At 39.3% G+C, this 13,079-nt stretch overlaps 1 protein-coding gene across 7 annotated transcripts in view; it reads left to right on the plus strand.

Annotated features, from left to right (window-relative positions):
• Positions 1 to 13,079, plus strand: part of MAPKAP1 (MAPK associated protein 1) — a 231,990-nt gene that overhangs the window by 107,955 nt on the left and 110,956 nt on the right. The gene's annotated exons all lie outside the window — the stretch shown is intronic.

Below are 13,079 nucleotides of genomic sequence, written 5' to 3' on the forward strand. Positions count from 1 at the left end.
TTGGTTCAGGTCATGATCGCAGGGTCATGAGATTGAGCCCAACATCAGGCTCTGGGCTCAGTGTGGAGTCTGTTTCAGATTCTGTTTCTCCCTCACCCTCTGCCCGTCCCCCTGCTCACGTTCTCTCTCTCTCTCTCTATTTCTAAACTAAATAAAATCTTCTAAAAAATAAATAAAATTATTCTTTCAAGTTATTGACATTGCCCTCCACTTTGCCTGAATAAATTGTGAATATAAAGATAAAATTTATTGCTCCCATCACAGTAGAAACCTTTTCAGCCAAGCCTTTTCAACCACCTAGGCTCAGAGAAGGGTTGAGTCAGCAGCTCTGCCCAAGCTGAGCTATAGTGTTATCCTTTTTTTTCAGCATGAAGTAGAAGCAAGAAAACAGGGAAAGGAGCCAAAGTGCTAGGGAATTTATACGTGTCTGAGTTAACTAAGATATTGCTTAGTGCAAGCACTGAGACCAAGAGACTAGCAGGACTGCCCAGGGTTACGCAGCTAGTAATGAGCAGAATCAGGAGTCAAATTGTGACATAATGTTACAGATCAGGAAAGTAAAGCTTAGAGAGGCTAAGTAACCTTTCTAACTCACACAGTAAGTGGTAGAACTGGCATTAAAATCTGGGGATCTCTGGCTTCAGAGCCATAGCTCTTCTCTATTACATTATACTCCCTACTCTGTTATTGTGGGTGATATTAAAATGTTCACAGAATCCATACTTACTGGAGCACAGTGCTACATCTTGCCATATAGAAATGAAAAAGGCAGTTCATGCCATCAGGGAGCTTACTGTTCAAGGTAAATAGGCAATAGTAGTAGTACAGTACAATAGCATGTAAAATCAGGTTCTGTGAGAACATCTGACCCCATAGTTGGGGGTGAGAGTGGAGTCATGAAGAGCGGTCTTGACTAAGTGACATCTAAACTGAAACTTGGAGTTGGGAAAAGTGATGCAGAGAGGTTGAGAGTGGAGGGTGTTCTAAAACAGAGGGCACAGCATGGACTTATGTTAGGATGGTCCTTCAAATTCAGGCTTTAAATTCTGCACTGTGTTCCAAATATATAGCAGTGATAAATGAAATATGTTATTGACAGACTTGTATCTTAATAACAAGATAAACATCCTGGTAGCCTAAAAACAGAACGAAGTATGGAAACAGGCAGCATGTGCAGGGAGTCAACTCTTTTAGGGTGGTATTTCCCAGAGAACATGCTGTGAATAAGTTTATTGGGGTGTGGAAATATTGATTATTATCAGGCTTCAACGTAGCTAGGCAGGGCCTGGGGTGATCAGAACCCCCAGCTATCATTTCTGGGTGGAGAAGTGAACCCACGTGTGGTATGCATACTGTTCCTTTCTTTTCTTTTTTTTAAGATTGTATTTATTTGTCAGAGAGAGAGAGAGGGAGAGCACAAGCAGGTGAGGCAGCAGGCAGAGAGAGAAGCAGGCTCCCCGCGGAGCAGGGAGCCCAATGTGGGACTTGATCCCAGGACCCTGGGATCATGACCTGAGCCAAAGGCAAATGCCTAACTGAATGAGCTACCCAGGCATCCCCACATACTATTATTTTCAAAGTATGCCATGATGTCAAAAAAGAATGGGCAACATGCTTGAGGGTATGGAGACCAAAGGAAGCAGAAGTCTCACTGCTGGAACCTATGAACTGGGGTGGGACTGTCCTCCTTATGAAAAGAAACTGAACTCGGTCTGTGGCTTGTTCAAAGTTGTGTTTCTGGGGAGGTGGGGGAATAGAGGTAGGAGTGCAACTGGGGTCTGGCCATGACGTGACTGGCTTTATCATATCCCTAGTGTTTCTAAGGGATAGGAGCCCTAAGCTGCCAGGATAAGACTTGGTTCTAGAGTGAAGACCTCTGCTCAGACAGGGATGGAGGATGCTGCAATAACTGTAAGGACAGGGAGGGAGAGGGAGGGAGGGAGGGAGGGAGAGGGAGGGAGGGAGGGAGGAAGAGGGGGAGAGGGAGGGAGGGGGGAAGGGGGGGGGGGGGGGAGAGGGAGGGAGGGGGGAGAGGGAGGGAGGGAGGGAGAGACAGAGAGAAACTACTCCTGTTCAAGAAGAGCTAGCCAATTGAAATTCCCAAACAAACAAGTATAATGAGTACTAAGAAAGACAATAATCAGGAGATGAATTCACTCCCAACAAAATATGGTAAAGCAATCTGAAAATTAACTTCAAATAAATATGTTTAAAATCATCAAAGAGTTGAAGGAATAACATCCATGGTAAATTTCTAAGAAATAGTGAAAGAAAACCAAGCAGATGAGAATTAAGGGATAAATTTAGAAGAGAACCAATTATAAGTACTGGAAGTATAAAATATATTTGTTAAAGTAACAAGAAAGCATATGGGATTAACTCTAGACTGGGCACAGTTAAAGAGGGCTGAGTTGAACGATAGTACCAGTGATTTCAACCTGGGATGTAACACAGAGAGATAAAGAGATACAGAGAATGAAAGATGAGCGAGTTAAGAGACATGGAGGAACACTAGTGAGGCAGAGAATGGAGGGGATCGTGAAGAAACAGTATTTGAAGAGAGAATGACGCCAGAGTATTTCCCAGATTGGAGGCAGATATGAACGAGTCTTCATGTTAAAAGCACATACAAATGAAATGGAGGAAGGAATAGCCTTTTCAACGAATGCCACTGGAGCAACAGGACATGCTTAAACTAAAAAAATCAACTTAAATGTCATCTATCTTGTATAAAATGGATTCAAAAATGAATTGAGCCTGAAATATAAAACTAAACTTCTAGGAGAAAACCGAGTGGAAAATCTTTGGGACCAAGAGCTAGATGAAGAGTTCTTATACATGACACTGAAAGTAGGATCCATAATAGAAAACAGAAGGATCAGTTGGACTTCATCAAAATTAAGAACTTTTCCTTTACAAAAGATCTTTATTTCCTTTCCATTCCAGAAGCTGTCAGGCAGCCATTCTACCTTCTCCTTTCCCATGGTCCATAGTCTTCAGCTTCACCTGGCCGAGGTGGGCGTGAGGTGGGGAGGTGGGCCTGTTGCAAAGAGTCAAAACAGTAGAATTTAAGGCAAAAACACATCAGTAGCGTATTTTGGTATACTACATAATGAAAAAAGGGACACAGCCCACCAAGGTAATAATTATGACTGTGTATGCACCTAGCAGTATAGTCCCAAAATATTTTAAGGGAATTGTAAAGGAGCATTGACTGATCCACCGTCATAATGGGAGATTTTGATGCATTCCTATCAAAAACTGATAGATAAAGCAGATGAAAAAGTAGTAAGGACAAGGACGATTCAAATCACTTAATTAGCAATTCTGAACCCCCAAAACAGAGATTGTCTCTTGTAGTAGTTTGTAAGCTTCTGAAATTGAGTACATCGTACTAAGATTTATATTCCTGAGATATCTAGCACATTCACATTTTTTAGTTGTTGCTTTATAAGTATATTTTGAATTACAAAATTACATTGAATCTGAATAAACCACTGGTCCTTTGAAATTTTTTATAATTCCTATGTGACAGTGACTTCTCAGTTTTGTTTGGTATAAGACAATCTATAAAATAAATACCTGGGATCTCTTCCTGTCAGGCAGTACAGTGCAAGGTATTTTCTTTCTAGCTGATTTGTACTTAAGTGTTGGAATAGATCCTTATTTGGTCTTTTCCAGTGGGTTAGCCCTGTGAAGAGCTCTTCATTCACAGGGGGCCAAAGTGCTAGATGCATAGTTTCAGTATGGTTGTTAAGAAAACCATTTATTGGGCACCTGGGTGGCTCAGTTGGTTAAGCGACTACCTTCGGCTCAGGTCATGATTCTGGAGTCCTGGGATCGAGTCCCACATCAGGCTCCCTGCTCAGCAGGGAGTCTGCTTCTCCCTCTGACCCTCTCCCCTCTCATGCTCTCTATCTCATTCTCTCTCTCAAATAAATAAATAAAAAATCTTAAAAAAAAAAAAAAAAAGAAAACCATTTATTTAGGAATATTGTTCTCCTGTCTCTGCGCCTTGAAAACTGTCAGTGGAAGTAGGCTTTGGCCCAGGGAAGGAATGGAGAATTTGGCTAGAATTTTTGGCTTCCTTTGCTCTTATACCTGTTACTCTTGAGCAAGATGGAATGTGGTACTTAAGCTAATTCCCTGCTTACTTTCATAACGTAATTTTAGGAAAAACATTTGCAAGAAACAAACAAATCATTTCAATCTCTCGGTAGTTGAATTTTTTAATTTAGGTTTTGTTATGTAGATTCATGTTATTGAATTTTCATCAGAAAATGTGGCCTATAAAATTTCTGCTTAGAGATTCACTTATATTTTGGGGGCTTGCTACACAATGAATTTTTATAAATATTTTGTGGATTCTGGAGAAATGTTTATAAGTTATAGAATTAAGTATATTCTTATTAGAGCAGTATCTAAGTACTATTATCTACTTATATTTTTGACTATTTGGTCTATGGATGATTAAGAGAAATGGATTAATGTTTCCATTTTCTTGTTTGTTTCTGTCAGTTTCTCCTGAGATTTCAACAGTTTTCACTTTACATATTTCAGCACACAAAAATGTTCATGCATTTCATATCTTATTGTGAATTGGACTTTTTTCAATATAAAACAGTCCTGTTTTTTTAATGTAGTGTCCTGCCTTTTTCTTTGCTTTATTTCAGTAATATGAGCTTTTTTGCCTCCTGTTCTTTGCATTTGTCTGGTCTGTCTTTGTGTTCAGCCTATTACCTTTGCCTTTTTGTTTTAAATATGTTGAATAGTTTTGTGAGGTTTGTTTTTTTTTTTGACCCTGTCTAAACCGCTCTCTCTCTCTTTTTTTAAGATTTTATTTTTAAGTAATGTCTACGTCTACACCCAACGTGGGGCTTGAACTCACAACCCCAAGATCAAGAGTCTCATGCTTCACTGACTTAGCCAGCCAGGCACCCCTAAATCACTGTCTTTTTATAGGGAAGTTTATCTTACTAACATTTATCTTCACCATTGATGTGTTAGTTTCATGTTAGTCAACTTGTTTTCAGTTTTGTGTTTTATGGTTTTTTGTTGTTGCCTTTTTCTGTTTTGATTTATTTAAAATTCTGAAGTTACCTATAAGATTTTTAAAACATTTTTAAATAGGCTTTATTTTTAAGGTAGTTTTAGGTTTACAGAAAAACTGCACAGAAAGTTCAGAGTTGCCACACATCTCCTTCCTGACACTTGTTTTCCCCTATTATTAACACCTTGTGTTAGTGTGGTACATTTGTTATAATTGATGAACCAATACTGGTACATTATTATTAACTAAAGTCAGTAGTTTACATTAGGGTACACTCTTTGTATTGTACAATTCTTTTTTTCCTATGTTTATTTATTCTTTTAGTAATCTCTACACCCAGTGTGGGGCTCGGACTCACGACCCTGAGATCAGGAGTCGCATGCCCTTCTGACTAAGCCAGCCAGGCGCCCCTGCATTGTACAGTTCTAATGGCTGCTTCATAGAGAATCGTTCCACCAGCCTGAAAATGCCCTGTGCCCCACTCTTTCATCCCTCCTGCCTCACCTCTAGCGATTGCTTATCTTTTTACTGTCTCCATAGTTTTGCATTTTCTAGAATGTCAGCTAGTTGAAGTCATACTATATGTAGCCTTTTCAGACTGTCATCTTTCACTTAGCAACATATATTTAAGGTTCCTTCATGTCTTTTTGGGGCTTGATAGTTCATTTCCTTATGTAGCTGAGTAATATTCCATGGCATGAATGTACCACAGTTATTTTTACATTCACCTATTGAAGGACAGCTTGGTTGCTTCCGATTTTTGGCAATTATTAGTTATAAATTATTATTTATTAGCTATAAACATTTATGGCAGGTTTTCATGTAGACATGAGTTTTCAATTCATTTTGCAAGTAACTAGGAGTGCAGTTTGCTGGATTGTATGATAAGCCTTTGTTTAGCTTTCTAAGAAACTGCCAAAATGTCTTCCATGACAGTTTATACCATTTGGCATTTCCATCATCAATGCATGAGAGTTCCTTTTGATGTAAATCCTTTCCAGCATTTGGTTTGTGTTTTGGATTTTAGCTATTTTAATAGGTGTGCAGTGGTATCTCATTTTTTTTTAAAGATTTTATTTATTTATTTGACAGGGAGAGAGAGAGCACAAGCAGGGGGAGCGGCAGGCAGAGGGAGAGGGAGAAGCAGGCTCCCCGAGGAGCAGGGAGCCTGATGCGGGGCTCGATCCCAGGACCCTGGGAACATGACCTGAGCCGAAGGCAGCCGCTTAACCAACTGAGCCACCCAGGCGCCCCACATTTTGTTTTAATTTACAATTCCCTAATGAAGTGATATTGAGCATCTTTTTATATGCTTATTTGTCACCTATCTGTATTCTTTGGTGAGCTGTCTGTTCAGGTCTTTGGCCAATTTTTTAATCAGGTTTTTTCTTACTGATTTTTAAGAGTTCTTTGTATACCTATCAGATACGTTTTGTAAGATTTTTCTCCCAGTCTATGGCTTATCTTTTCATTTTCTTAACAGCATCAACTCCAACTTACCGATTTTTTCTTTCATAGATTGTATTTTGGTGTTGTACTAAAAAATCATCACCAAACCCAAGGTTACCTAAATTTTATTGTATGTTATCTTCCAGAAGTTTTATATATATGTTTTTTATGCTTCACAGTTAGGTCTGTGATCCATTTTGAGTTAATTTTTGTTAAAGGTGTAAGGTCTATGTCTACATTTAATTTTTTCTTTAACATGTGAATACCCACTTGAAAAGATTATCCTTTCTACATTCCTTTTGCTGCTTTGCTCCCGAAGCCTTTGCTCCTTTGTCAAATATCAGTTGACAATATTTGTGTGGATCTATTTTTGACATATAAAAAATTGTAAAACATTCCTTTTTAATTTATATTTCATCATATTCAAGAGTGAAACAATATCTTTTGAGTAACACCCATTTGTGAAAGGAAGAAAAATAGAATTCAGTGAGGTTTTATCCTGTCAAGAACTGGAGCTGGGAGGTATACCCGGCTCTTTACAGGCAATCACATTTACTCTACTGCATAGATAACTTAGGGATTTTTCAAAGGTAATTTCGACTAGTCCCAGTTTCTCTGTAGACTTTAGTCATATATTATGACTCTGTTGTACACTAAAATGGCTATCCTTTGCCTTCTTCTTTTCAGTTGTCCCTTAAACATTCAACCTATTTCACTCGTCTCTTACTGTTGTTCTTTATTAGGCTGCTGACGGGTGAGCTACTAAAAGCCTGAAGAGCTCTGCTGTAGTCTAGAAAGCTGTACTCCCCGCCGGGTGGGGAGCCCGACGCGGGGCTCGATCCCAGAACCCTGAGGTCATGACCTGAGCCGAAGGCAGACGCTTAACTGAGCCACCCAGACGCCCCTACAATTTGAAATTTTCTGACAACAGTTTTAAAAGTCCCCAGAAGATGGGTGAAATTTATTTCCCTAATATTATAATTTAAATAATTTTTATAATTTTCATGGGTTATATTTGATTTAACCCATTGTGTCTAAAGTAATACTATCTCAACATGTAATTGATAAAATTAATGAAACTTTTAATGTTCTTTTTTTGTCATGAGTTTTAAAAGTTCAGTGTTTATTTGCTATATATAGCACATATCAATTCAGACTAGCCACGTTTCAAGTGCTTGATAGCTACCTGTTGGAAAGTACGGCTGTAAAGTATACCAACACATGCTATAGTTGTGCAGTGGGGTTCACTGTGGCTCTGCTTCATTCTGACACAACCCCCAGCTTCTTAGAGCCCTTGGGAAACTTGGTTTTTGGAGACCATTGAAGGTTCATCTCAGTCATTGTCGCACTTTCTTTGTTTTAATATCTCTTTTTTTAAAAAGATTTTATTTATTTGAGAGAAAGCACAATGGGGGGGTGGGGGGAGAGGGAGAAGCAGACTCCCTGCTGAGCTGGGAGCCCAACGTGGGGCTCGATCCCAGGACCCCGAGATCATGATCTGAGTCGAAGGCAGACGCTTAACTGACTGAGCCACCCAGGTGCCCTATATTTTAATAATTTTTCATAGAAGCTTTCTAAAATGTTTTAATATTTTCTCCTGCCTTCTTAGAGTATAGCATGGTGGTTAAGAGTGTGGGGTCCAAAGCTGTAGTCTGGGTTTGAATTCTGGTGTTAACACTGAACCATTGGTGTGATCTTGGATGAATTACTTCAATGCCATATACTCTAGTTACTTCATGTGTAAAATGAGGATAACAGGATAGTTATGAAAATAAAATGAGAAAATACATGACACATGCTCAGTAAGTGTTTATTTCTGTTGCCATTAAATACTGTAACTACAGCCAGCTACCACTACGACCAATACTGGTAGTAGTTCAGCAACAGAAGTATAACTTAGCCCTTTCTTAATGATTCAGAGAATTGTACTGTGCTATGATACACTGGTGCCCTTGCGGGCTTTTGTGAGTATATAAGAATGTTTGACCTTATATTATGTTTTCTGACAACTTTGCGATTTGAATTCTTTATACTTCCCCATTTTCACTGTCGACACGACCACCTCTGTCTGCTCTCCTCCCATTTCTGGGTTGCTGCTTCTAATTTATTTTCCTTAGAGTCATCATTGAGAACCACTTACCTAAATAATATGGCCTAAGAGGCCCTTCCCATTCTGACCCTCAGCTGTGCTCCCACGCATCCATTCTTTAACACATCACATTCTTTAACTGGCAGCTTCTTGACACTGATACCATGTCTGCTTTTGCTGTTTCCTTAGTCAGAAATGCCTTTCTCACTCTTCTCTTGATATCCAGCTTAAGCTTGAAGGCTTCAGTTCTTTGTTATTCCTTCATTCAGCAAAAATTTATGGAGTTCCAGGCCCTAGGTATTGAGGATAAAATGGAGAACAAGAGAAATGTGATCGCTGCACTCAAAAAATTTACAGTTTGCTGGGGAAGAAGAAATTATCAAGTGTAAGAGCACTTTGTAACTGGCTCATTTCACTTATCATTTGTATTCATTCATGCATTCAATAAATATTTATTGAGTGTTTGTTATATACCACGCATTTTGCTGGATATACAATGGTGAGAGGAGCCAAACATGGTCTTTCTTTCATGAATTCCACAATCTAGTGAGAGAAATGGGCAAATAATTCAAGTAATTAAGCCAAATAATGTTTGCATAAAAACGGAGTTAAGTAATGTGAAGGAAAGGAATGCCGTTTATGAGAGCCTAGCCTTGCGAGTCAGGGAGAAATTCCCTGAGAAAACGATACCGGAGTATTTGGCGGGGGGAGGTTCCTGGCAGATGGAACCTCATGACAGTGACGCTGTGGCAGGAGGAGGCATGTAGTGGTCAGGGAACTAACGAAGACCAGTATGGCTGGAGCACAAAGTAGGGAAGAGAAGATGGAGTGATGGAGTGGGATGAGACTAAGGTGGGCAGGGGCCACAATGGAGATTAAGAGAAGAGGACAGATTCTGGAAGTATTTAAGAGGTAAAATTCATAGGACTTAGGGATCAATTAGATATGGGAAGTGTGGGAGAGGAGAGGTACCAAAGACTGCTTCTCCTTCTGCTCCCTGCTTGTGCTTGCTCGCTCTCTCTCTCTCTCTCTCACAAATAAATAAAATAAAATAAAATCTCCAGAGTTGCTCTCATGAGTATGTTTAATGACAGAGTGACAGAGTGTGTATGTGTGTCATCTCCATCTATCTGTCCTCCAGAAGGATCTCTTTTTGGCAACAGGTCCATTTTGCCCCCGTTCATTGTTCTAACTTCCAATCTTCTCACAAACATAATTGTCCCTGGAAGGGACTTCTTTTTCCATGCCAACCCACTTCTAAAATTAAACCTCTTTCTTCTTTTTTTTTTTTTTAAGATTTTATTTATTTATTTGACAAAGAGAGAGACAACGAGAGAGGGAACACAAGCAGGGGGAGTGGGAGAGGGAGAAGCAGGCTTCCCGTGGAGCAGGGAGCCCGATGTGGGGCTCGATCCCAGGACCCCGGGATCATGACCTGAGCCAAAGGGAGACGCTTAACGACTGAGCCACCCAGGCACCCCTGAATTAAACCTCTTTTCTGTGGATCCTATTATGCTGTACTTATTTCCATTAGTCTTTTTTTTTCCCCCTCAGGAACAACTCTTTTTATTTTTAATTTTTAATTCCAGAATAATTAATATACAATGTTATATTAACCCAAAGAAAATGAAAACATGAATTCAAAAAGATTTATGTACCCGTGTTTTTATTGCAACATTATTTACAATAACCAAGATACAGAAGCAACCCAAGTATCCTTCAGTAGATAAATGGGTGAAGAAGATGTGATGTGATGTGTGTGTGTGTGTGTGTGTACACTATATATACACACTTTATCTATATACACAAACAATGAAAAATTATTCAGCCATAAAAAAGAATGAAATCTCACCAGTTGCAACAACATGGATGGATCTAGAGGATATAACTAAGTGAAATAAGTCAAAGAAAGACAAATACCTTATGATCTCACTCATACATGGAATTTAAGAATCAAAACAAATGAACAAAGAATAAAAAAGACAAAAAACCAGACTCTTAAATATAGAGAATGAACTGGCAGTCATTTATTAGTCTTTTATCATTCCTCAGTCTCTCTGATAGTGACTCACAAACAGAACTTTTAGTGTTCTCTATTTCATGCTATCCACCATGCTTCTGTTAGATAGTTAATTCTGCTTCTGTGTATTGAGAAGCTTAGGAGTGGTAGAGGAAATTTTGACAAAATGAGAATCCTTTTTCCTGCCAGGTACTGTGCAATTAATTAAATCATTTAATCCTTATAAAGACCCTTATACAGTAGATATGTATGGTTATTTTCTCCATAATTCCAGGACTTGATAGAGAAAATGACCACTTAGGAATCAGGGGATGTTGATGAGGCAGGCAATGCTGAGAGTCTCTAGGACAGGTGATTCTACAGTGGGGTGAGAGATTTCCCAACCTTCCTTGTACTGTTCTATATTTCTAAATTGTTCCATGTTTCTAATAAGCCTGCTTTGCCCTTATCAAAAAATAAGTTAAATATTTTATAAAGGAAAATGAAAGTTATACTTAGTCATTATGGGACATCTGGAAGGTACAGGAAAGAAAGTGCTCATTGCCTAAATGTAAACACAACCTTTGTAAACTTTTTGGTACTTTCCTTCTAGTTGTTTTATATGCATATAATTAAACATTTTTGCATAGTTGTAATAATTTCTCAGTGTTTTTTTCTCCATAAAAAAGTGAGGTATGTGGTGCCTGGGCGGCTCAGTCAGTTAAACATCCAACTCTTGATTTCGGCTCAGGTCTTGATCTCAGGGTTGTTAAGATCAAGCCCCATATTGGGGTCTGCACTAGGCATGGAGCCTGCTTAAGATTCTCTCTCTCTCTCCCCCCCCACCCTTCCCCCCCTTAAAGAAAGAAAAAAAAATAAGTGAGATGCCAGTACTCATATCTTGATGAACTGTAAAAATGCCTCTTTCATCCTCCCCTCTTCCTGGGCCTTTTTCTCCTTTTGTCTTGAATTACAATCTCTGACACATGTGCATTGCTTAGAAAGCCCCATTTGGTTAACAGATATCAATGTGACAAGCAAGGAAAAGAAAAAGAAAAGCTTATTACTTCTCCTCTTCTCGTTAGCACACACATCATTAATAATACCCTTTATGTTTTTTTCATGGGTAGAGTGATTCAGTTTACACATTCATATATTCATTCATTCAACAAATATTTGTTAAGTACCTTCTAAGTGCCAGCCATTTTACTCTTCAGTGAGGATGCAGAGACAATAGAAGAATCCTTGCTTTTTAGGAGAACATAGAACCATAAATAAGAAAGACATGTGATAAGTATACGTGGAAATACTAATCAAGTCCTGAAAGACCACAGAGGAGAATCACTTGGATTCTCTCTCCTAGAGATCCAAATGATTCTCCTAGAGAAATCAAGGAAAGCTTTTTATAGATAAGAAAATGGTGGAGCTCAGAGAGATTTAGTCACACAGCTGGTTAGTGGTCACATTAGCGTTAAAACCAGATCTGACTGCAAAACCGCTCTTGATTCTACCAAACCAGGTCACAAGGAGGAAGCACCCCTGTTTTCCTTGTTTTATAAGTTCCAGATGTCTGCATTTGGGGTATTCTTGAGTCATGGACCACAGCTTTTCCCCCTTTTTCTCTCCCTGTTTCAAAATGCCACCAGTTTCTGGTTTGATCAAAGAGTGACGGAGTGGAAGTAAGGAGACCTGAGTTCTCTAGAACGAGCTTTGCCACTGTTTTAGCTGGGTTGTCGTGGGCATCTTATTCCTCACTTCTAGGCATCTCTTCCCCATCTGTAAAAGTGAAGAGGTTGAAATAAATCTTTCTAAGCTTCTAATTTTTTGTAAGTAGTATGTCATGGCTTCCTCCTTCTTTTCAAAGTATGTGGCATTTCCTTAGGAGCAAGAGTTCCCAAGGGCCTTGGCAAGTCTAGACACACCATGGAATTGGCAGAGGGATAGGTGGGGGACAAGGGTGAGGGCTCTTAACTGCCTGGGTTTGACTCAGGTGTGTCACCTACATGCTATTTAATCTTGAGCAAACCACTTAACTTCACTGAGCCTCGCTTTTCTAATTTGTAAAACAGAAATAATAATAAATAACTCACAGAGTTGGTGTGAAGACTCATTGAGCTTATGTATATATATCCACACTATTTTGCACGGTGTCTGGCACATAGCACTCAATGTAGCTAATGATACTAATGGCTATTGTGCTAGTACTAATTTGGAGTCCTGAAGAGGTTTTAGAAGTCAAAATACTACAGGGCACCTGGGCGGCTCAGTCGTTAAGCGTCTGCCTTTGGCTCAGGTCGTGATCCCAGGGTCCTGGGATCGAGCCCCGCATCGGGCTCCCTGCTCCGAGGGAAGCCTGCTTCTCCCTCTCCCACTCCCCCTGCTTGTGTTCCTGCTCGTGCTCTCTCTCTCTCTCTCTCTCTCTCTCTCTGTGTGTCAAATAAATAAAATCTTTTAAAAAAATGTATTGTTTAAAAAAAAAAGTCAAAATACCA

This window comes from Callorhinus ursinus, unplaced genomic scaffold, assembly GCF_003265705.2.
Source record: "Callorhinus ursinus isolate GAN/ISIS: 27379988/994484 unplaced genomic scaffold, GSC_fseal_2.0 scaffold24, whole genome shotgun sequence".
Lineage (NCBI taxonomy): Eukaryota > Metazoa > Chordata > Mammalia > Carnivora > Otariidae > Callorhinus > Callorhinus ursinus.